We start from the raw sequence: 22,628 nt of genomic DNA, 5'->3' as shown, positions 1-22,628 counted from the left end.
AGAAGAGAATACGAAAAAAATGGAAGAGAATTCAAAAGAAGTCAAAGAAGACATGAAAAAAATAGAACAAAAAATGGAAGAGAATTCAAAAGAAGTCAAAGAAGACATAAAAAAAATAGAACAAAAAATGGAACAGAATTCAAAAGAAGTCAAAGAAGACATGAAAAAAATGGAACAGAAATTGGAAGAGAATCATAGAAAATTAGAGAAGAAAATAGAAGATAATAATAATAAAATTGTAAAACAAATGGATAAAAAACTTGAAGCTGCAGAGAAAAAAGTAGCAAATGAAATAAAAAGTATACGGAATGACTACAAGAAAAGGATAGAAAATGAGAGGACATAAGTAAAGAGGATTATTCAAGATAATAAGATAGATATAGAACAGAAAATAGAGTTACAGAAATGTTACTTAGAAGTAAAAATTAACGAAGACAGGAGAAACACAGAAGAAAAATTAGACGATATACAACAAAATATCCAAATAAATTGTAATCAAATAAGAAATGTGGAACAGAGAATAGATGATATTTCACAAATGAGAGACATAGGGAGACCTTACTTAAATTTAACAAATGAGACTGGGATTAAATTCTCTGGTAATATAAAAAAATTGCATCCTAGAGTATACATAAATAGTTTAAAACATAAATTAAGATTTGTGAATAATATTAATGATATTAAAGATTATATTAGAGTGACATTAAATGACAATGCAGCAACTTGGTTTGCTAGTATTGAGAATGATTTAGATAATTTTCAAACATTTAAAAATAAATTTTTAAATTATTATTGGGGTGAATTAGAGCAAGCCAAGTTTAGAGAAATTCTATATTTTGGAAAGTATAATCAAAATTTAAAATCAAATATGGTAGATTATGCATTGAAATTGATAACAGTTGCAAAATATTTAGAACCACCACTTAGAGAGGATGAAACAGTCTTAAATGTATCTAGACATTTTGATGCTGATGTTGTGCAAACTGTAACTGTACAAAATATTCAAACAATACATAGTTTTATTAATTTTATTCAAAGAATACAAAGAGGCAATATGACAAGTAATAATAACAACAGAAAAAACAATAATAACTTTCAATATAATAAAAATGATAATCAACAATATAGACAATCATATAACAATAATACTAGATATGGTAATAATTTACAAAATTTTAATAATAATAACAGTAATCAAATTAGACAAAATTGTAATAACAATACTAGTTATAATAGACAACATTTTAATAACAGTACTAATAATAATAGACAAGATTTTAACAATAGAAGAAATACAGAGCGACCTAACTATAACAGACAGGTAAATTGTGTTCGAAGGAATAGAAGCTGCGAAGACAGGGAACGAAGTAGTACAAGTCAAGAAAAGGTGAGTAGAAGTCATAGTAGGGAAAGACATAGTACATCAGATCCAAGTGGTCAGATACAATCTGACAATTCTAATAATCAAAATTTTGTGCAGTAAACTTTCTGAATTACAAGTTAGGCCATTGCTATTATGAAAAACCTTCTGAATTTATTTCTTTAGATGAAGATAAAATTATTGAATCTATTAATTTAATTTATATAAATGCTTTGGCCAAAAATAAAATGATTAAGATTATGATAGATACTGGTTCAGAAAGTACTTTAGTCTCGGAGAATTTTATTTTTAATACATTAAAATTATCAGATATAATAAAGATTCCAAAAATTAAAATTGTTGGTGCAAATAATAAGAAGTTGGGAGAAATTGATAAACTAGCCAATTTTAAAATTAATATTCTTAATAAAGAAATTAATATGCAAGGATTTATTGTCAAGGATTTATGTGTTGATATATTAATGGGAAATGATGAATTGGAAAAGAAGAAAGTAAAGATAGATTTTGAAGAAAAAATGGTAACTTTGGAAGGGCAAATAATTAAATTTATGCAGAAAGATGAGGTGGAAGAAGGAATAAGAGTTGATAGGATATTATTAAAAGAAAATAATGATGTTTATGAAGAAGAAATGTATTTTGATGATAGGGAAATGTCCCAAAAGAATGTAAAGAATAATTATTGTAGTGAATATTTAAGGAATGGAAATTTTAAGCAGATGGATGCCTACGAGGCGGAGTGCGTAAAATTGGAAGCAAGGAATAATGAGTACATATTGAAGAATAATGTGATTTGTAAAGAAGAAGATATGATGAAAGTTTTAAATTGCCCTGAAGAATATAAATCAATAGTCATTTCCATATTGCAGCAACACAAGGGACTTGTCAATAAAGAAAATAGAATTGCACAAAATTATATCCATAGTATAAAAGTTAAAGAAGAAAAAGATTTTAAAACAAAATCATACCCAATACCATATAAATACAGAGAAGAAGTAAACAAAACAATTAATAATATGTTAGAAGATGGGATCATTGAGAAGGCAGACACACGTTTTATTAACCCCATAGTAGTAGTACGAAAAAGATCAGGTGAAATCAGGTTATGTTTGGATGCAAGGAATATTAACAAGATTACTGAAAAGCAATTTGAAGCACCAATGAGTATAGATGGAATATTAGGAAGAATTACAGGAATGTCATTTTTCACTAAAATCGATTTACAGCATAGTTTCTGGTTAATACCTCTAGAAATAAAAAGTAGACAGTATACAGGATTTCAGATAGATGGAGTAGTATATCAATTCAAAGTAGTACCATTTGGACTTCAATCATCTTGCAGTGCTCTATGTAGATGTCTTCATGATATTTTGGATCAATATGAACATTTTGTAATTCACTACATTGATGATATATTAATTTTTTCTAAAACGGCTGAAGATCATGAGAAACACCTAAAAATTATAATAAATAGATTAGACAAAGTTGGACTAAAAATAAATCAAGAAAAATGTACAATTTTTCAAAAAGTAGTGATATATTTAGGTTATAAACTTAACACTAATAACTTACTGATATATCCATTTTATTCAATAGACTTGATTTGTTAAATAGATGGTAGATTTCATTATTTTGAATCAATTTGACATCATACTTGTTGAATTTTGTATATATGGAAATTGATTTGTACCCTAAAAATCATAATTTGGGGTTAGACACAAAATTGATACTATAATTGCTATAAAAATGTCTTTCTAATATAATAAAGTGAAAAAACTTACCAATTTATATTGATGAAAGTTATTTTGAATGGAAATAATTCCTAGATTTTGTCTATAAATAAACAGAACACAATATAGATTATATTTTTAATTAAGGTTATATTTTATTCTCTGATAAAATCCATTCTCCATTTGACATGACAGTTTGACCATAGAATAGCCGAACTGTGCAGCGTTGTTCTCTGCTTTGACATAGACAGCGAACAGGGATGTATTTAACACATTTTAAATAAAAAAAAAAAAATAAATTGATTTATTAAATTTAATAAGGTATGAGAAAATTAATATTTAAAAAAATAATAAGTAAATTATTTATTTTAAATATTATTTTGGGGTATTGTGACAATTGGGGTTTATAGAAAATAATTTATAAGTTATATACTACATAATATTAGATATTTGGTTGTTTTAAATAAGTTATATACTAGAGAATTTAATAAAAATTATTTATGTGAGGGTATTTTTAATAAATTAGCATATAATAAGTGTAAAAAGTTGTATTTTAATGTTGTAAATAGATTTAAGTGAGCCATGTGACTAGGCAACCAACTATACATACTCCAAGTGTCATATTAAGAATTTTTACGAATATAAGTGGGGTTATAATAATATATTGTTTGAAATGTGTATTTTATTAAATTAGAGTGTTAGTTACTAATTTAAATGTTTATTCTGATCTGAAAAGCCTAAATGTCAACAAAATTATCAATGGAACATTAACGAATTCTCCAGAGTGCAGAGTGTGACCATTGTTTACAGTCGAACATTCTGGAATAATGATTATGTCGGTGGATGGAACAGATATTTTTTTCGAGAACATCTATATAGAAGTTAATAGAACGAATGGAACATGATCTCTTACCAGATGATTCTCGAATGTCCAAAAAGATATAAATACCCGTGATTTGGATTCAAGATGGAAGTTTTTAGTCAGAAGTCAGGCCAGTTTATTATGAAAGTTAGTAGAAAGACACAATTAGTTAGTGAAGTCAATTGTTCACAGTTTTAGTAAGTCAGTCAAGCAGTTGAATAAGAAATATGAAAGTTAGTTGGAGATAGTCCAATTGTTTAATATAGTGAGTTAAAAGAAGATTAAAAATTATGCATATATTTAATGCACATTTATAATTATACACAAATAATTATTGAAGATTATAAAAGTATATTAGAAGAATATTGGATGGACATTGGAAGGAATTAAAATTATATTATGATTGGAGATTAGTATAAATCAACTTATAATAATTGGATATTGGTATATTAAAAAGAAGAATAAATATAAATGGTGTTTGCTGGTGGTGTATAAATGCTGGTGAAGAAAACTATATCTTAAATTGGTAGAAGCTGATAATTGGAAAAAGTAATTTCACAAAAACAAGGATAACCGAAGTACGAAGACATTCAGTGGTGATTAGAATCTATATAATAGAAAACAGTTCATTTAGGCATTCAGTGAAAGAAAGGTACAAAATTTTGTTAATATAATTTAGTTAGTGTCATAACAATTTCAATTTTGAAGATAGTTTGTTTAAATTTTACATTGTCTATAGAATTTAATTAGTTTTATAAGAATATCAATTTAAAGATAGTTTATTTTAAATTTACATTGGCTAGGTTAGATATATATGTGTGTTTCATAATAGTTATAATAAAGATAATTTAAAAAAGTACTTACAAGCTAATTCTTTGAGAACCGCGATAAAAACCCTATATATTATATTATTAAAAATACTCATTGCTCATCATTCAAACAAAAAACACATCATAACAATATATATGTATATAATAGTATATAAATTAGCGGGACGGCATTATCTTATTGTGTTAATTCAAATAAAGTCTTTTTTCACACGGACTATTTACCAGCCGCACATTCGAAGTGCAAATCAAGTTACATTTATGGTTCATTCGTAGCCGAATCATCAAATTCTTGTGTGAAAACAGTGTATATTCACCGGTTCCGAACTCATATTTGTGTCATCAAATTAACGGGCGAGCAAGACAGTGCATGCATAGTGGCTCCAGCGTGATCCTCAAGACATTTACATAATTGGACGAAATGAGCTCAGATAAAGAAATAAAATAAAAAATTTAAAACAAAGTTACCCTCTATTATTTTTTAAGAAACAAAAAATTATTAAACGATTATACATTAGAAAGTTACGTCACCCCAGAAAAGAAATGAATAATTTGTGTTTACGGTATTTAAAATTAAATAAGCATCGTAAGAAAACAACCATTTGATATCTTTGCAGTAGATTATAAATGAGAAATATTTATATGAAAATAAAATTATATTTTATTCCAAATTTCTAAATTTGTTCACATAAAAAATACATTTGTTTGTTAGGTAGAATATAGATATTTATTCTAATTAAAAGATCAGTAATAAATTACTTCACCGTTATTTAGTTCACAGACAATCTTCACTCTTCAATAAAAAAATATAAAATTGGTACAACCTGAATTATCCAAATGCTTGTGTGGTGTGTAGAAAGGATATAATTTGTTGTTACCTTCTAGGTACTCGGGCTGGTGGAAACGGTAGATCTATTTCAGCAGGAACATAATATATACCACAAAAATACACAGGATTTTGCAGCTAAGCAAACATGATGTTCCTCGAATTGTTGGTTTTAGAACACGTACCATAAATCCATAGCTATTTAGGTAACCTCGGGCCAATAAACGTAGTTTTAGCAAACTTATGGGGCTCCCGGTAAGGGTCTCGTCAAGAGACCACTCAAACAGAATTTTCGTCTTGTCTGTTGGACGTTCAAAGAAGCAAGAAAGATGAATTTAGCGGAATTAACGAATGCTCTGATTTTTAGGAGACGGTCGGAGCTATTAGGAACTATAGTAGAGTTTGTGAGGTAATTTAAGTACAATCAGCGGATACATGACGTAAGAAATATTGATTTAAATTGGTTAAAACTTTTGAAACAGTTACAAACTTTATATCCAAAACCTGCATTATAATCCATTTACGAAATAATATAGTCGAGAGCCATTGTTAATCGGTCACCCAGTACACGATAGATTGTATACAATTATTGGTTGTCAATTATTGTAAACAGTTATTTGTGGTAACAAATAATAGCTTTCACCTAGGTTGTCGATCAATTATGTAGAGGTGAGAAAAGACTTTGTATAATAGATTTAATAATATAAATAGAACGAAACACAAATCTTGTTAAAAATTTATTTTTATTATAATTACGCCTTAAACACTAAAAGGCCGGGATAATCATGTTGATGATCTATTGCACGGAATGTGTTTTGTTAACAATCTAATTCCATATTTACTGAGCCCGAGAAATTTGCACCTCTCGTTAAAGCGTTTTACTTGTACGACGTGTTTGCCGAGTCTATCGCGCATGGGCGCTTTCAAAGCGCATTTTCCGCCGTTCTAACCCAGCTCCATTTGCGCGGCTCTAAAACGATAAAATTAATTTAGGCGTTCAGGCATATATGAGCGCTAATAATTCCTGTAAACATATTATATCCTTCGCAGGGAATCCCCATGCATTATAGGCGGCTCTCTGCGAAAACTGAGAATATAACTCATGCCTACAAATTATAAACTTAGCGTTTGTATAAAAGCTAATTATTCGATCCATGGCACGAACAACTGGCAAAACAGACAATGAAGATATAACTTATGTAACAGTTCGGGGGGTTGAAAGAAGCGAACGGAAACGGGGAGCTGGAAACAAATCCGTTTAGTTCGGCAATTAATAACCGACAAAACGTAAATCTGCTTCCTATTTTGATAACACTAAGTGAGCATCGGAAACAACGTATGCTTGTTCGGTTAGACTTTTGTTTCGAATAACTCCTTATCGGTTGGAGAGGATAATGCCATTAGGGAGAATAACGGCTTCCGTATTCGTTGTACTTACTCGGATAATCTCTTTAATGGACTCGATAATTATCTGTTACATTGTAAAGAAACAAATTAAGTTTTTAGAAATACACTTACAGCAATATTTCAGAAAAACTGTCTTTCACTGGTCGCTTAAGAAATTAATAGCAGACATAAATAATATCGAGCAATTTATAAAACTAATAATTTAAAAAAATGTTAATCCAGCGACTAACACAGAGTGTTACTTTTATACCTTACATATTAATTGTCGATAAGATTTACAACCCAGAAACATAACAAGAAAATATTTTATGTTTATGAAACTATTTTATTGTGGTATGTTTTACTGCCCGACTGTTCTGACCCATAAAGAAAAACTAAGCCAAAATAATTAATTTTTTTTAAATTTTTTAAGGCATAATATACCGTCTCATCAACGGTCACAAACCCCGTATAACCTCCATTTCGTTCGTCTAATTTAAAAAGCTAAATATTATTTTATTTTAATGAGGTCCGACGTCATCCATAATTCAGACATCATTTCACAAAAGTCTTTGTGAGCAGTAAATTTGGTAAAGGAAGTGCAATAAGTCTTCTTTAATTCGAAAATAAAGATATTCAAAGCTTTCCGAGATAACCTTTATTTAAGGTCTTTGCACCTTGGGGAATTATTTTCAGTTTGGGAGGATTTGTATCGGCCGTAACGAACTCGTAAAAAAGCCAGTTAGAAAGAAAAATACGAGATCGCTATCAAAGAAATTTTGTTACTTCCTTTAAAGAGTTATAAAGGAGTTTTTTAGGAGGCAATTTTGTCTACTTTTCAGTGGAGGTGCAGCACTAGGTAATTAAGAAAATTTTTAGTAGAAGAAAGCTTAATAGGAAATAAGACAAAAAAATCTGGTACGGTCTTAATGAAAGAAACAGATTAATATTAATTATGAAAAAAAATTTCTGTGATGTTTAACAGGTTAACTGTCAGATCTAATACATAAAACTTTAGTTTTTACTGGCTAATTTTTTTTTAACACTACCTTATTATATGTAAAAATAAGTTAGTCGGTTTAGGTTTTATATTCTGACTACCTTATACAGGGTGTCCCATAATTAATTGGACAATAGCTAATGGGTGATAGCTGGCATTAAAATAAAGCGTTTGAACTCAAATTGCTTTGGCAACATGTTGCTAGTTTTCGTTCTACAGGGTGATTCATTAATATTTTTTTATATTATTTTTAGGGATATATTTAAAAACTATTTGACCGATATAAGTGAAATTTGGTATCTTGCTATTATTTAGTATGCTTAATATGCAAATGATATTAGTTTTTCCATTGACACTGGGTGGCGCCACCTACTATAACATTGGTTCATTAATGTGGCCATAATTTTTTTGTCCGCCCTGTCTATGCACAAAAAAGTTAAAGAAGCCGCAGGCCTATACAAACCTAGAAGAGTTGGGTGTTTGGCAGATAACCAAGGCAAACCGCTGTTAAGTGTTGAAGAAAAACTAGACACTTGGAAGAATTATGTGGAAGTAACTTTTGCAGATGAAAGGCAGAATACCATTGAAGACACTAAGTGCCAAACAGGACCCCCGATTACCATTGAAGAAGTCACGTCAGCTATTAAAAGAACTAAAGATGGTAAAGCGGTAGGGCCTGATGAGTTTTGTGCAGAATTCCTAAAACTTATGGATGAACAGGGAATAAAATGGACAACTGTATTCAACAACATATACGTAACTGGAAAAATACCCCAAAGCTGGTTAAAGTCGACCTTCGTGACCATACCAAAAAAAGTAAATGCCAAGACATGCGAAGACTACAGAACAATTAGCCTAATAAGCCACTTACTTAAAACGTTCTTGAAAGTGATACACAGCAGAATATATAAAAAATGCAAAGAACAAGTATCGTGGACGCAGTTTGGATTCCGCGATTCCTTAGGCACCCGAGAGGCTCTATTCGCTGTCCAAGTGCTTATGCAAAGATGCAGGGATGTTAACTGTGATGTGTATATTTGTTTTATCGACTACAAAAAGGCATTTGATAGAGTAAAGCATGATAAACTTATAAACATCTTGAAAGAAGTGGGGTTAGATAATAGGGATTTAAGAATCATCTATAATTTATATTACAACCAAACAGCCAATATTAAAGTGGATGACCAATTGATAGAGGCAGTCTCCATAGATAGAGGAGTGAGGCAAGGATCCATTCTATCCCCGGTGTTATTTAATATATACTCTGAATATATCTTCGAGCAAGCGCTAGGCGAACTACAAGAAGGCGTATTAGTCAACGGAATACGTCTAAACAACATTAGATATGCCGACGACGCAGTAGTTTTTGCAGATAGTCTAGACGGTTTGCAAAAAATAATGTCGCGTATATCAGATATAAGTAGAGAACACGGACTTGATCTTAATACGAAGAAAACAAAGTACATGGTAGTCAGTAAACGCGAAATATTAAATACACAGCTTTTGGTTAACCAACATCCAATTGACAGAGTGGACAGCTACACATACCTTGGTACAAACATTAAGAGCCAATGGGATCACTCCAGTGAAATAAAACAACGCATAGGAAAAGCGAGATCGGCGTTCATAATGATGAAGTCTCTTTTCAGAAGTCACGATTTACCACTTGCTACCAAAATCTCTCTGATTAGATGCTATTTATTTTCTACGCTATTATACGGAGTAGAGGTCTGGACACTTTTTGAAGCTTCTTTAAGAAAACTCGAGGCATTCGAGATGTGGTGTTACAGACGTATTTTAAGAATTTCATGGGTGGATCGTGTGACTAATGTTGAGGTCCTACGTAGAATAGGCAAGAAATGCGAGATTATTAACACCATCAAAGAGCGCAAACTAGAATATCTTGGCCATGTTATGAGGAACGAACAGAGATACGGCTTGTTGCAACTCATTCTTCAGGGCAAGGTATTTGGAAAGAGAGGACCAGCAAGAAGAAGAATATCTTGGCTTCAAAACCTGAGAAAGTGAAAGAAAGTTTTGCCTTTTATCGCTTACTCTATCTTTTCTCTTAGTATCTTCCCATATAATCTTCCTATTGATGATATTACGCTTATTCCTCTATAGTTTTCGCATCGTCTTCTATCTGCTTTCTTAAATATATATATATATATCATGTATGTCTCCGTCCATTCCTTTGAGAGCTGTTCTCCATTTAGGGCTTTCTGAAATATCCATTTTATCATCCAATGTAATTTTTTTGAGCCGTACTTTATAAGCTCAGGTGAACTTATAAAGGTTTTTATGTAGTATAAGACGTATACCTGAGGGACAGAACTCTTCGAAACCTAAACAATTGGTACCCAATATTATAGGGAGTAACTCCACTTTTATACATTAATTGCTATATTTTTACACCTTGATTTGTGATCGTGATTTTCCAAACTGGCATACCTCTGTTACGATTACGTCGCTAACAGGTAAAATCTGTAAATGTCTTAAAGTTTAAATTTATTTTATGGTTTAGAACATAGACGCCCAGTATAGTTACACATGTAGTCCAGAAAAAATGTTACTTCTACATAACCGAATTACTTTATTTTCTTTTGAGCCGTACTGGCTTTGATGCGAACAAAATTAAAAGATAAAAGAAAAATTTTAAAAGAAAATTTACCCTACAGCAACACACAAGTTTAATAAGATAATTTAATCTAAAGCTAAAGGTTTGCCTTCGGGTAAAAAAGTTTAATAAATGTCTTAACGTATGAAAATTGTTTCCTTATAAAGATATTTTTATGCGAAAATACTATAAGTAGGTCTAGTAGTCCCTAAAGAGACGTGCATAAGAGTCTCTAATTAATTACAATTTTACTGGAAATTTCCTTGGGCTGGAGGAAACTCGAATAGTTGCACTAATCAGAACTTAATTTGAGCTTAATAGCACTAAACATAATCAAAACGTAGCGAGTACGAAAATATGAAAGCCGCTACCTATATCTTCGTACGAGATGAGGTAAGTTTTTTTTGCCGCCTGTTGATCCATTCACTACTATTCTTTAGGTTCAACGTATTTCTTCCAGCTAAAATGTGACTACTTTTTATAATATACCGATAGTAATTTGGACGTATAGTTTTACAAAAATAACTGAATTAATGATCTGTGTCAATTTAGATAACTACAAAAACGGCGATAGCTTACGTTGAGCGGATTGTACGAACTTACGAATTGTATTTTAACGTTTTTCTTTTGTGAGCTGTTATCCCTGTACTGCCCAATTGTTTTTAACTGCAAAGAAATTTCTAATATTATGTACTTCCAGGATAGGATCAATTTAAAATATTTTTGAAGATTTTTTTTAATTCTTTATTTTCTTTGTTTTAATTGGGTTTGTGACTCTCAAGTTACAATGGGAAAAACAATTAATTTTTATGAAAGTCCCCAAAGCCATTCGAATTAGGCGTAATGTACAAATTTAAATTACATTTTTCACATGTTACTTTTGGCACGCCTAATCATCCCAGTTTCTTGCAACGACCGAGCTTTTCTGAAAATTTAGGCCAATGGCCTATTCCGTCTTTCCGTATGCCTTTCTCCGGTGAGGAAGCGATAGGTCCTCTTTTCCTTTTCTGCTCTATCTTTTGTTCTATAATAGATAGACTGGGCCTTACCCTCTTCTTGAGCCTCTCTTTACCCTCTTGACAAAGACAAGAAAGAAAAATATAATCATTAGTGGAGCAATAATAGACTCTAAAGACCCAAAAACATTGAAAGAAGGAATGACTACTATGTTAGAAAATCATCTTGAAGTCAAAACTAATATTAAAAGAGCACAAAAAATAGGCACAAAAACATTCTTAATTGAACTAGAAAGCGAAGAAGAAAAAACAACAATCTTAAGAAACAAATACAAACTTAAGAATGTGAAGACCAAAAAAATATGGATTACAGAGGATCTCACAAAAGGAGAGAGAGAAAGAAAATGAAAGCTTTAAGAGATAAAGCAAGAGAAATGAGGGAAAATGGAAAAATGGTCAAAATAGGATACAATAAAATCACAGTAGATGGCAAGGAATGGAGATGGTGCTATAAAGAAGAAAAAGTAGTGGAAATAGAGAGTTCAAAAAACTACCAGAGCAACATAAAAGGAACCAAGGAGAGGTCAAGCAACGAATAGAGAAAGAAGAATTACAAAATTATCCGGACAATGATGATAAATGTTTAGTTTTAAGTAGTAATAGGAATAGGATTAAAAAGGTAAATGATAAGTATGCCATTAGAAATTTGACTTGTGATAGGAATATGGGTATTAGGCTTACTAACAGTAGTGATAATATTATAGTTAGGGGGAATATCAAAAATGGGCATAGCATTAGTAATGAAGGTAGGGAAAAATTAAATATTAGCATTAGAAATAAAAACGGTAATGAAATAAATAACGGATATAATGTTAATACAAAAACCAGGGAGCATGAAATCAACGTTAACACCAATAATGGAGAAGAAGAATACAGTAATAAGGAAATACATCTTAACAAGACAAATCATATAGGAATAGCGACATGGAATGTGACATCTCTGACCGGCAAGGAAATAGAAGCTATGGAAGAAATGGAAAAAATGAACGTACAATTAATGGGAATAAGCGAGACAAAAAACATAGGGAAAGGACACATCAATATCAATGAGAAATATAGTCTATATTATTCCGGAGTACCACAGGGTCACAGAGCAAAAGAAGGAGTCGGTATAATAGTTAATAAAAGAATAGAATCAAGAATAACAAACTACGAAGCAGTATCATCTAGAATAATCACAGCCCAAATAGAACTAAAAGACAAGATAGGAATAATACAAATATACGGACCAACAGAAGGTAATGAAGAAGAGATAATGATAGAATTCTACAACGAACTCCAAAACGCATTAGACAAATTAAGAGAGACAAGAGAAAAAATAGTAATCTTAGGCGATTGGAATTCAAGAGTAGGTAAGGATATTAACAGGGGATTAGGATGCATTGGACAATATGGGGAAGAAACATTAAATAGAAATGGAATTAAAATGCTGGAATTCTGCCAAACCAATGACCTGATAATAGGAAACACATTCAGTGAACAAACCATTAACGACAAATATACATTTGTGGCTGAAGAGAGAAATGCGAAAAGCTTAATCGACTATATAGTATATACGAGAAACCTAGAACAAAATATAAAAAACATCTTAACGGAAAAGGAACCCGAACTGTCTACACAACACAAGATGGTCACTGCAAAACTGGAGGATGAAAAAATGGAGGAAGTGGAAAGAAAAGAGTACAAGAAAGTAAATGTAAACAAACTAAAGATAAAAAGTGTGCGAGAATTTTACACGGAGGAAACTAACAAAAGACTGAGACAAATAGAGCGCCAAAAAGAAACATGGACAATGGAAGAAAGATGGAATACATACAGTGAAGTATTAAAGACAACAGCAACTGAAGTGTGTGGAATCAAAAAATATAATAAACAGTTAAAAAGGACAAGGTGGTGGAATAAAGAAGTGAAGACAGAAATAAAAAAGAAGAAAATAGCATGGAAAAAATACCTCGAAACGGGATTAGAAGAAGATAAAGAAAAATACTATAGGCAGAGACAATTGGCAAAAAAGACAGTCACACAAGCAAAAACAAAAACATGGAAAGAATTTGGAGAAGAACTTCAGGAAGAATATATAACAAATAATAGAAACTTTTGGACGACAATACGACACATAAGGCAGGGAAAACGAAAGGAAATAAACGCAGTAAGAGATACTTCAAACCAAATACAAATAAGCCCAGAACAAATAGCTAGGGTATGGAAAGAATATTATAAGAAAAAATTTGATACCGAAGTGATAAAGGAAGACAATATAATCAATGAAGGCGAAGAAAACACAGAGCCAGAGCAAATAAGTAGAGAAGAAGTAATAGAAGGATTATCAAATATAAAAATAGGCAAGGCAGGTGGAGATGATGAAATTGAACCGGAAATGGTAAAATACATGGGAGAAGAAGGAATAAACTGGCTATGGAAAATATATAAAGAGGCGTGGGAAAAACAAACAATCCCTAAAGACTGGCAGAACAATATCATCGTGCCAATATACAAAAAAGGAGAACATGTAAACTGCGACAACTACAGGGCAATATGTCTGTCATCGGTGTGCTTTAAAATATATACGAAAATAATAGAGAAGAGACTGAGACAAGAAGTAGAAATGGTATTGGGAGAAGAACAAATGGCATTTAGACCGGGAAGACAGACAAATGACAACATATATATCATTAGAAATCTAATAGAAAGAAGCATAGATACGGGGAAAAAACTAGTATTAGCATTCATAGACCTAAGAGCAGCATTTGACACGATAGAAAGACATATTATAGGGAAATGCTTGAGGAAAATTAACGTACCTAATGCATTGATAAAAATTATAGAAAGTACTTACAAAGAGGTAAAAGGAAGGGTACAAATAACAGGGGAAAGATCGGAAGCATTTAATTGGAAGAGAGGTATTAAACAAGGAGATAGTCTCAGCCCTTTGCTATTCATCATAGTAATGAACGAATTAATACGAAACACTAGAGTCAGAACTAATCAACTACAGACAATAATAGGTTACCGCAGATTACAACCGGTAACAATAGAGTCCTTAATGTATGCAGACGACATAGTACTAATAGCAGATTCCGAGAATAAAATGCAGAAACTAATGGATATATGGGTAGAACAAATAGAAGAACTTAAAATGGAGATAAACGAGGAAAAAAGTAAGATAATGATAATCGGCGGCAAAGGAGATAATGAAGATAATCAAATAAAGATAAAATGTAAAAACTCAGAATTGGAAATAGTAACAACTTACGAATACCTGGGAAGTATAATAACTAATGATGGAAAAATAGACTGGGAAATAACAAATAGAGCAAAGAAATCAAACAAGTTATATTATGCGTTAGTCCCAATAATGGGAAAAAGAGAACTTGCACGAGAAACAAGAATAAAAATATATAACACAATAGTGATACCGACTGTGCTCTATGCAAGTAAAAACTGGACAATTCTGGAAAAACATAAGAGCAGGATAAACGCAATGGAGATGAGACATCTAAGAAGGATAGTTGGAAAGACAAAATGGGATAGATTAAGCAACGAGACTATTAGGAGAATGGCCAACCAGGAACCGATAATGAACAAAATAGCAAAGAGACAAATGAACTGGTATGGGCATCTGATGAGGATGCAATCCAATAGAATAACAAGAAAAATTTATTAAGCAAGAAACATCGGAAAAAGAAAAAGAGGCAGACCAAGAAAAAAATGGATACAGCAAGTAGTAGAGGCGGGAAAACTTAAACAAAAATCACTCGAGGAATTAAAAATAATGGCAGGAAACAGAAAAGAATGGAAGAGGTGGGTAAATGGAAATTAAAATAGCTAGCCCAAATCCGACACCCTGTTAGGGTAAAAGGAAGGGGAGAAAGAAAGAAAGAAAGAGAAGACAAAGACAAGCGGCAATAGATGCTTCGAAATCTAAAACACTTAGTTTATCGTTTTTTCTTATACCAAGTAACTGGGTGTCTCCTCCATTAAGTAACCAAGCATTCACAACTGCTAAACCAAATATATGGACACAAATATATAACACAATAAGGAGGTACCACATTTTAGAACGAATCCTAGTTCTATATAAAGCCATCAAAGAGTCCATTAAATCCACTCCGCCCATACATTTATTGTATAACGTTACAATGTTAAAACATTTCACAAGAATGGTTTCTTTCTTTGCTTTGTTCCATCTTTGAACTTTTCTTGTAGGATTCGTGCATACAAACGAACTCAGTAAATGCATTGGCTTGATATCGTACCATTTGACTGCTCTAAGAGTTATTCATTCTTTTTTGTAGACAAGTTCTTTAAAATTTCCCCTTCCTTGCTTTTTTATATCTTTTTCAAAAGATCAATTAGATCCTTTTTATCTGTTAGAACGCACCCTACCTACGGAGGGAATACCCAACTTGTTCAGTTCAATTTGCAATTGCATAGTTGTAAACCAGTTATCAAAATATATTGTATGGTGAGAATTTCTTTGAATTATTGTGGCCAATCGAAGAACCACATTTTCGCTGACTCTTAAATTTGGTAAATATTCTGGATGCTTTTCTTTACCAGTATACAATTCAAAATTATATAAAATTTCGTTAATATCACATAGGAGAAACGCTTTATAGCCCCATTTTTTTTGTTTTCTTTTTTATATACATTTTTAGACCATATTTTTCTTTAAAAGGAATAACTTGTTCATCCACTGATAATTTTCCTGTCATTTAAATTTTCCGAAAATTTGCTATAACTGGTTCTAAAAGCGGTTTTATTTTGAATGACTTATCTCCGAGAATTATCTGACTATTGTCATTAAAGTGGATATTGTTTTTTATTTGTTCCCAGTGATTCCGACCCATAGTTTCCCGGGACTATTGTCATTAAAGTAAATATTGTTTTTATTTTTTCCCAGTAATTCCGACCCATAGTTTCTGCAACAACTGTAATTCAAGTAGACGCTTTCCAGTACTTTCTAGTTGAGGGTAAACCATACACTGACATGAACAAACATACACCGAAAGACTGTTCTATTTCGTTCTTGTTTACATTTAAAGATTTGTTTACCACTTTTGGGTAGAATACAGATTTGTTTGACAAGCGATATTGTCCAAAATATTTTTATCTATCAGCGTTCTAAAATACTTGATAGGAGTATACGGGTTTTCATGTCCTGGCGGTAAACTACCTTTCCAAGGTTCAATTGGCTGTGCAGAATAACTAGTAATTCGTTTCTATGTGATATTCTGATGATTGGGCACGTAATTTTCGTCGTCATTGTCATCCTCTTTTTCATTATCATCTTTCTGGTTCTCATTATTATCTTTCATATCTCCCACGCTCACTTCTTCCATTCTAGAATAGAATTTGTAGAGTCATATCCACAAATGTCTCTAATTTAAACATTATTTTGTTCTCTCTTGCCATAATATGATTTTAAACAAATAGGTTTCATTTCTGTTACTACCTGCAAGAAAAATTATGTTATACATTATGGACCATTGTAACTTTAGAGTTACACAACGTTTTTTACTCACAAAATAACTAATATTTTATTATCACAACATATATTTTGTGATAATAAAAGTGGGGTGTAGGGTTGTGTTATAGAGGTAGTACCTTTTATCGGAACGACCACATCGAGCGTCATAGACGGGAGATGGTTCTAGATAACTGGTCCTCATAAGACACCTAACTCTCACTTATGGCTCCATGTGCCACACCCCGGGCAACTGCATTGGTCTGCAGGCTAAACTAAGTGAGGGTAGCCAGATATGGCGAAAATTTCACCGAGTGATTACCGAGTGATACCCTGATGAAGGGCAGCAGCGATCATCAGTACCAGCTCAAGGCGCAAAGGAAATGATCCTGGATCGGCTTAAAACTGGACTACCACAAGCATGACTGGAGCAGTTTGAATGGTTGTGGTACTGCGATGGGGAAGGCAACGGAAAACCACCCCATAAGAATTTCCTAGAATAGTTATCATGGCAATACACTACGATAACAAAAACATTACTGATCATGGTGATCGGATCCCAAGACCCGGCAGGGGAGGATGCACACAAACAAATAGTAGGGCCTCCCTGGTCGTCAGCCAGCGAAATCCCTACGGCCTAAAAAAGGAAGCAAGTCCTCAACACCTAAGGATTGGAACTTGGAATGTACGAAGTATGTACGAGAGCGGCAAAACTCATAACATTGTAAAAGAGATAAAAAGATTAAAAATTGATATATTGGGAATTAGTGAAACACACTGGCAAAACTCTGGACAATGCGATATACTTGGATATAAAGTTTACTATGCTGGAAACGACACAACACATCACAGAAACGGCACCGCAATAATAGTTGCCCCACGTATTAATTCGGCAGTAAAATCTTTCACTCCCCATTCAGATAGAATAATGCTTTTACAAATTCAAGCAACACCGGTGAATATTAACATATTACAGGTATACGCGCCAACGGCAGATAAAGATGAGGTAACCAGCGAAGAATTCTATGAACAACTGGGAAGCCTGATGAAAATGACAAAAAAACATGAAGTAACAATAGTGATGGGAGATTTTAACGCAAAGGTTGGCAGAGGCAAGGTGAATGAGATCGTGGGTAACTTCGGCCTAGGAGAGAGAAACGATAGAGGTGATAGACTTATATGCTTCTGCCAGGAATATAACCTGCTATTAAGTAATACACTCTTTAAGCTCCCCAAACGTCGACTTTACACATGGAAATCCCCCGCTGACTCACCTGACAACATCATAAGGAATCAGATAGATTATATAGCAGTACCAACAAGATATAAAAACATGATAAAATCATCAAAAACGTACCCAGGTGCCGATGTTCCTACGGACCACAATCTGTTGGTATGCAGAATGGTCATGAGAGTAAAACGGCTCGAGAAAAGATCTAATTTAAACACAATTGATATTAAGAAACTCACTAACCCAAAAACCGAAATAAAAGTACGAGAACAACTAGGAAAGAAAATAAACGACATTAACGAGAACACATCGGACATAATAGAGAGATGGGATAAATCGAGGGAAGCAATCCAAACAACATGCGCGACTCTATTAAAGCGTGACAGACGAAAGAAGAACGAATGGATGTCTGATGAGATAATGGATATGATGGATGAAAGACGTAAATTCAAGAATAAAAATGAAGAAAAATACCAGCAGATCCACAAAATCATAAGAACGAAAATTCGAGAAGCCAAAGAAAAATGGTTTTCCAACGAATGCAGGGAAATAGAACAATACGAACGAAAATACGACAGTTACAATATGCACAAAAAAATAAAATCAATGACAAACAAGAGGAAATTCAATAAGTCACCCAACAGCATAAAAGATGGCGATGGAAATCTTATCTCGGAGCCATCAACGATCTTAGAAACATGGAAATCATACATAGAAAAATTATTTGCATCTGACAGGACTGATGATCACCTATATGGAGAAGGAGAAACAGGACCTTCAATCCTTAAATCGGAGATAGAAGATGCCATTGCAGCACTAAAAAACAATAAGTCAGCAGGTCCGGACAATGTACCCTGCGAAATATTAAAGATCCTATGTAAATCAGACAAACAGTTCCTTGATAATCTAGTTGAACTTTTTAACAGCATATATAATAGCGGTAAAATCCCGGAGAACTGGCTGCAGTCAACATTTATTACAATCCCGAAGAAACCAAAGGCCCAGATCTGTGATGACTACCGGCTTATAAGCTTGATTAATCATGTCACTAAAGCGTTCACTAAGATCATTCATAGAAGAATATATGATAAATGTGAGTCAAATATTGATAGATCGCAGTTTGGCTTTCGGAAAGCACTTGGAACTAGAGAAGCAATTTTCGCTCTCCAGGTGCTTATACAGCGGTGTAGAGACGTTGATAAGGACGTGTATTTGTGCTTTGTGGATTTTAGAAAAGCATTTGACAATGTCAATCATGAACAATTGATAGATATTCTGCGAAAGACAGGTATTGACGACAAGGACATTCGAATTGTGGCAAACCTATACTGGGGTCAAACAGCAAGAGCAAAAATTGGCAACGAACTCACTAAAAGTGTGCAGATCAAAAGAGGTGTCCGTCAGGGTTGTATATTATCCCCACTCCTATTCAATATTTATTCCGAAGAAATATTTAATAAATGTATGGAAAATGCAAATGAGGGTATAAAAATAAACGGCGAGTTAACAAACAATATAAGATATGCCGACGACACGGTGATCCTTGCCAGTACCATAGACGAATTACAGCAGGTAATGGAAAGAGTTTATTCAGTTAGTGAGGAATACGGCCTGAGCCTCAACTTCAAGAAGACAAAGTGGATGCTGATAAGCAGGAAGCAACAGCCTGCTCGACAGTTACGGATAAGTAACATACTAATTGACCATGTAGAATCTTATGTGTACCTTGGCACCAACGTAAATGCAAAATGGGAACAGGCCACAGAAATTAAAGCGAGAATAGAACGAGCTAGAGCAGCATTTAGCAATATGAAAAAGCTCCTCATAAGCAGGGATTTGTCTCTTCCCCTAAAACTACGTCTAGTTAAATGCTACATTTTTCCGATCTTACTGTATGGTGTGGAGGCCTGGACGCTGACGGAGACGCTCACGAGAAAACTAGAAGCATTCGAAATGTGGGTGTACCGACGCATTCTTCGTATATCCTGGACCGAACATGTCACCAACACAGAGGTAATCCAAAGAATCGGAAAGGAGAAAGAAATCGTGAATACAATTAAACAAAGAAAGCTTGAATATCTAGGCCACATATTGAGACACGATAAGTACCGTCTACTGCAATTGATTGTCCAGGGAAAAATAGACAGTAAGCGAGGGCCAGGCAGGAGAAGACACTCGTGGCTCCAAAATCTGAGGAAGTGGTTCGGGCTCACATCGGTCGAACTATTCAGAAGCGCCGCAAATAAGATCAGAATTGCCATGTTAATAGCCAACGTTCGCAACGGACAGGGCACTTGAAGAAGAAGAACATATATTTGCTACAATAAAAGCCAAAATGTACTTACTTTCGTTAGCTATTATACAAAATACTTAAAATTGTGATCAAAGTCACAATTCAAGTCAAACACATGACAGCTGCTAGAATCTATGCATATAATATGACTTTGTGTATGATTGTAATTTTTTTTTTGTTTATTTACGCTGCAACCACAAGGGTTATTAGCGACCTAAAAAATATAATACAGGTAAAGGTAGAAAAAATTACAATAATTGATACAGTTCTGAGTCTTTAAGATAACTTATTGTGTTTTTTAATATCCATGTTTTTTCCTAAAACTTGTGATGGAACAGACATGAAGTCAACAGTGATATTATTATTCTTTAGAGGAATTATTTACCGATGAGTCGAAATCTTCTTCCGATAATGAAGTTTTCACTATAGAGAGTAAACCTATGTGTTTGCCAAGTTTTCGTATTAATTTGGTGCTTATGGTTTTCATTCTTTTGTCGATGTAGTATGAATGTAATTCCGTTAGAAACTTTATAAGTACATAAGAGTCTTCTGAGTACAATTTTGTTACGCTGATTATGTCTTTTGATCCTTGTATATTTTCGAATAGATCCACTACTTGATCGAAGCTTAACAATTGCTTTTCCCTTTCTACATATTCTCTAACTGGTTCCAATAATGTTTGGAGATTTGGTATATCATTTCTTAAGTTTTTGTCATCAGTTTTGGTTTTTTTCTTTAATTGAAGCTTAGGTTTTTCAAAGTTTTCTTCGGAGGGTGGCGTGATTGCATTTTCTAGGGTTCTTTTTCCGGTTGCTTTGTTCGAAGTTACTTGGGGTTCGTAAGAATTCAAATGTGTATTTTTATTTGAAGGTAAGTGTTGACTTGTTTCGGGTAAGGTTGATTTATGTTTTTGGGTATTAGAGGATGACTCAGACGATGTAGGTGTTGCGATTGTAGTGTTAACTGAAGAAGTGGTCAAATGTATAGAAGTATTTTGTAGTGAGCACTGTTGGGTTTGGTTTATTGATAAATTTGGGATTGCTACTCTTTGTAATGTGGCTTGAGAAGACGTAGTAAGTGTGGAGGGAGTGGTATTTGAGATTGCGGGAGTATTTTGTAGATTATCTTGTTGAGTATGATTTATTGATGAATTTTGTCTTATTTCTGTTTGCATTGCACTATCATTGTGAGGATGGTTAGAAGGTGAAATATTTGGACAATTAGCTGCCTGGTGTCCAGTTAATTTGCAATTTGAAACAATTTTCGTTTTGGGCTATAAATATGCGGTATGATGTTTGTTCCAACTCGTTAATAAATGATTCAGGTAGTACAAAGTTGTCTGGAAAAGGTGAAACGAAAATTTGTCTTCGGAAGCTTAGAGTATGACTAAAGGCAGGATTGGTTGCTCCTATCCGTAGATATGATATGTCTGAGAGAGGATTTAAACCTAGTTTTATTAATTCGTCCATTATTATGTTAGAAGGTATGCTTGGACATACATTGGACAGAATTAAGCGGACTGATGGAGTTATTAATCTTCTCGCTTCTAGTATATTTCCATTTACTATTATTTTCTTTGTTTCTGCTATGAATTTATCTACTAGGTTTTTGGATGATAGATATATGCATATTCTACCGTTTGATATACGGGATGCGAAAATTATATTTTTCGGTTCTATATGCTGACTCAATCCTTCAAGATAGTCATTAATTGTACAATTCTCTAGAGTGTTAAACAAAATAGCTTGATCTCTACTTGGGATTAATATACTACGTGGTTGACTAACTGCTTTTGAGTATGATGCATTTTGTGGTAGCTAATTGAAAGATGACATCTTTTAAATGGATTTTAAAATCCGACTAACACCGGTGCTGTTTTACAGCTTTCGTTGTGATACCAATTCATGTAAATTGGATAATTGGAAAAAATAGCGACATTGAGATGGCAATGGGTAGCACATGTAGCAAGACAAATCACCAACAGATGGTCTCATA

The 22,628-nt window shown here is 33.0% G+C and overlaps 1 protein-coding gene across 1 annotated transcript in view; it reads right to left on the bottom strand.

Annotated features, from left to right (window-relative positions):
- The window catches only part of LOC140437699 (protein amalgam-like), an 889,271-nt gene that overhangs the window by 562,826 nt on the left and 303,817 nt on the right, over nucleotides 1–22,628 (bottom strand). The gene's annotated exons all lie outside the window — the stretch shown is intronic.

Source organism: Diabrotica undecimpunctata, chromosome 1, assembly GCF_040954645.1.
Source record: "Diabrotica undecimpunctata isolate CICGRU chromosome 1, icDiaUnde3, whole genome shotgun sequence".
Lineage (NCBI taxonomy): Eukaryota > Metazoa > Arthropoda > Insecta > Coleoptera > Chrysomelidae > Diabrotica > Diabrotica undecimpunctata.
This window is presented reverse-complemented; position numbering and strand designations above follow the sequence as displayed.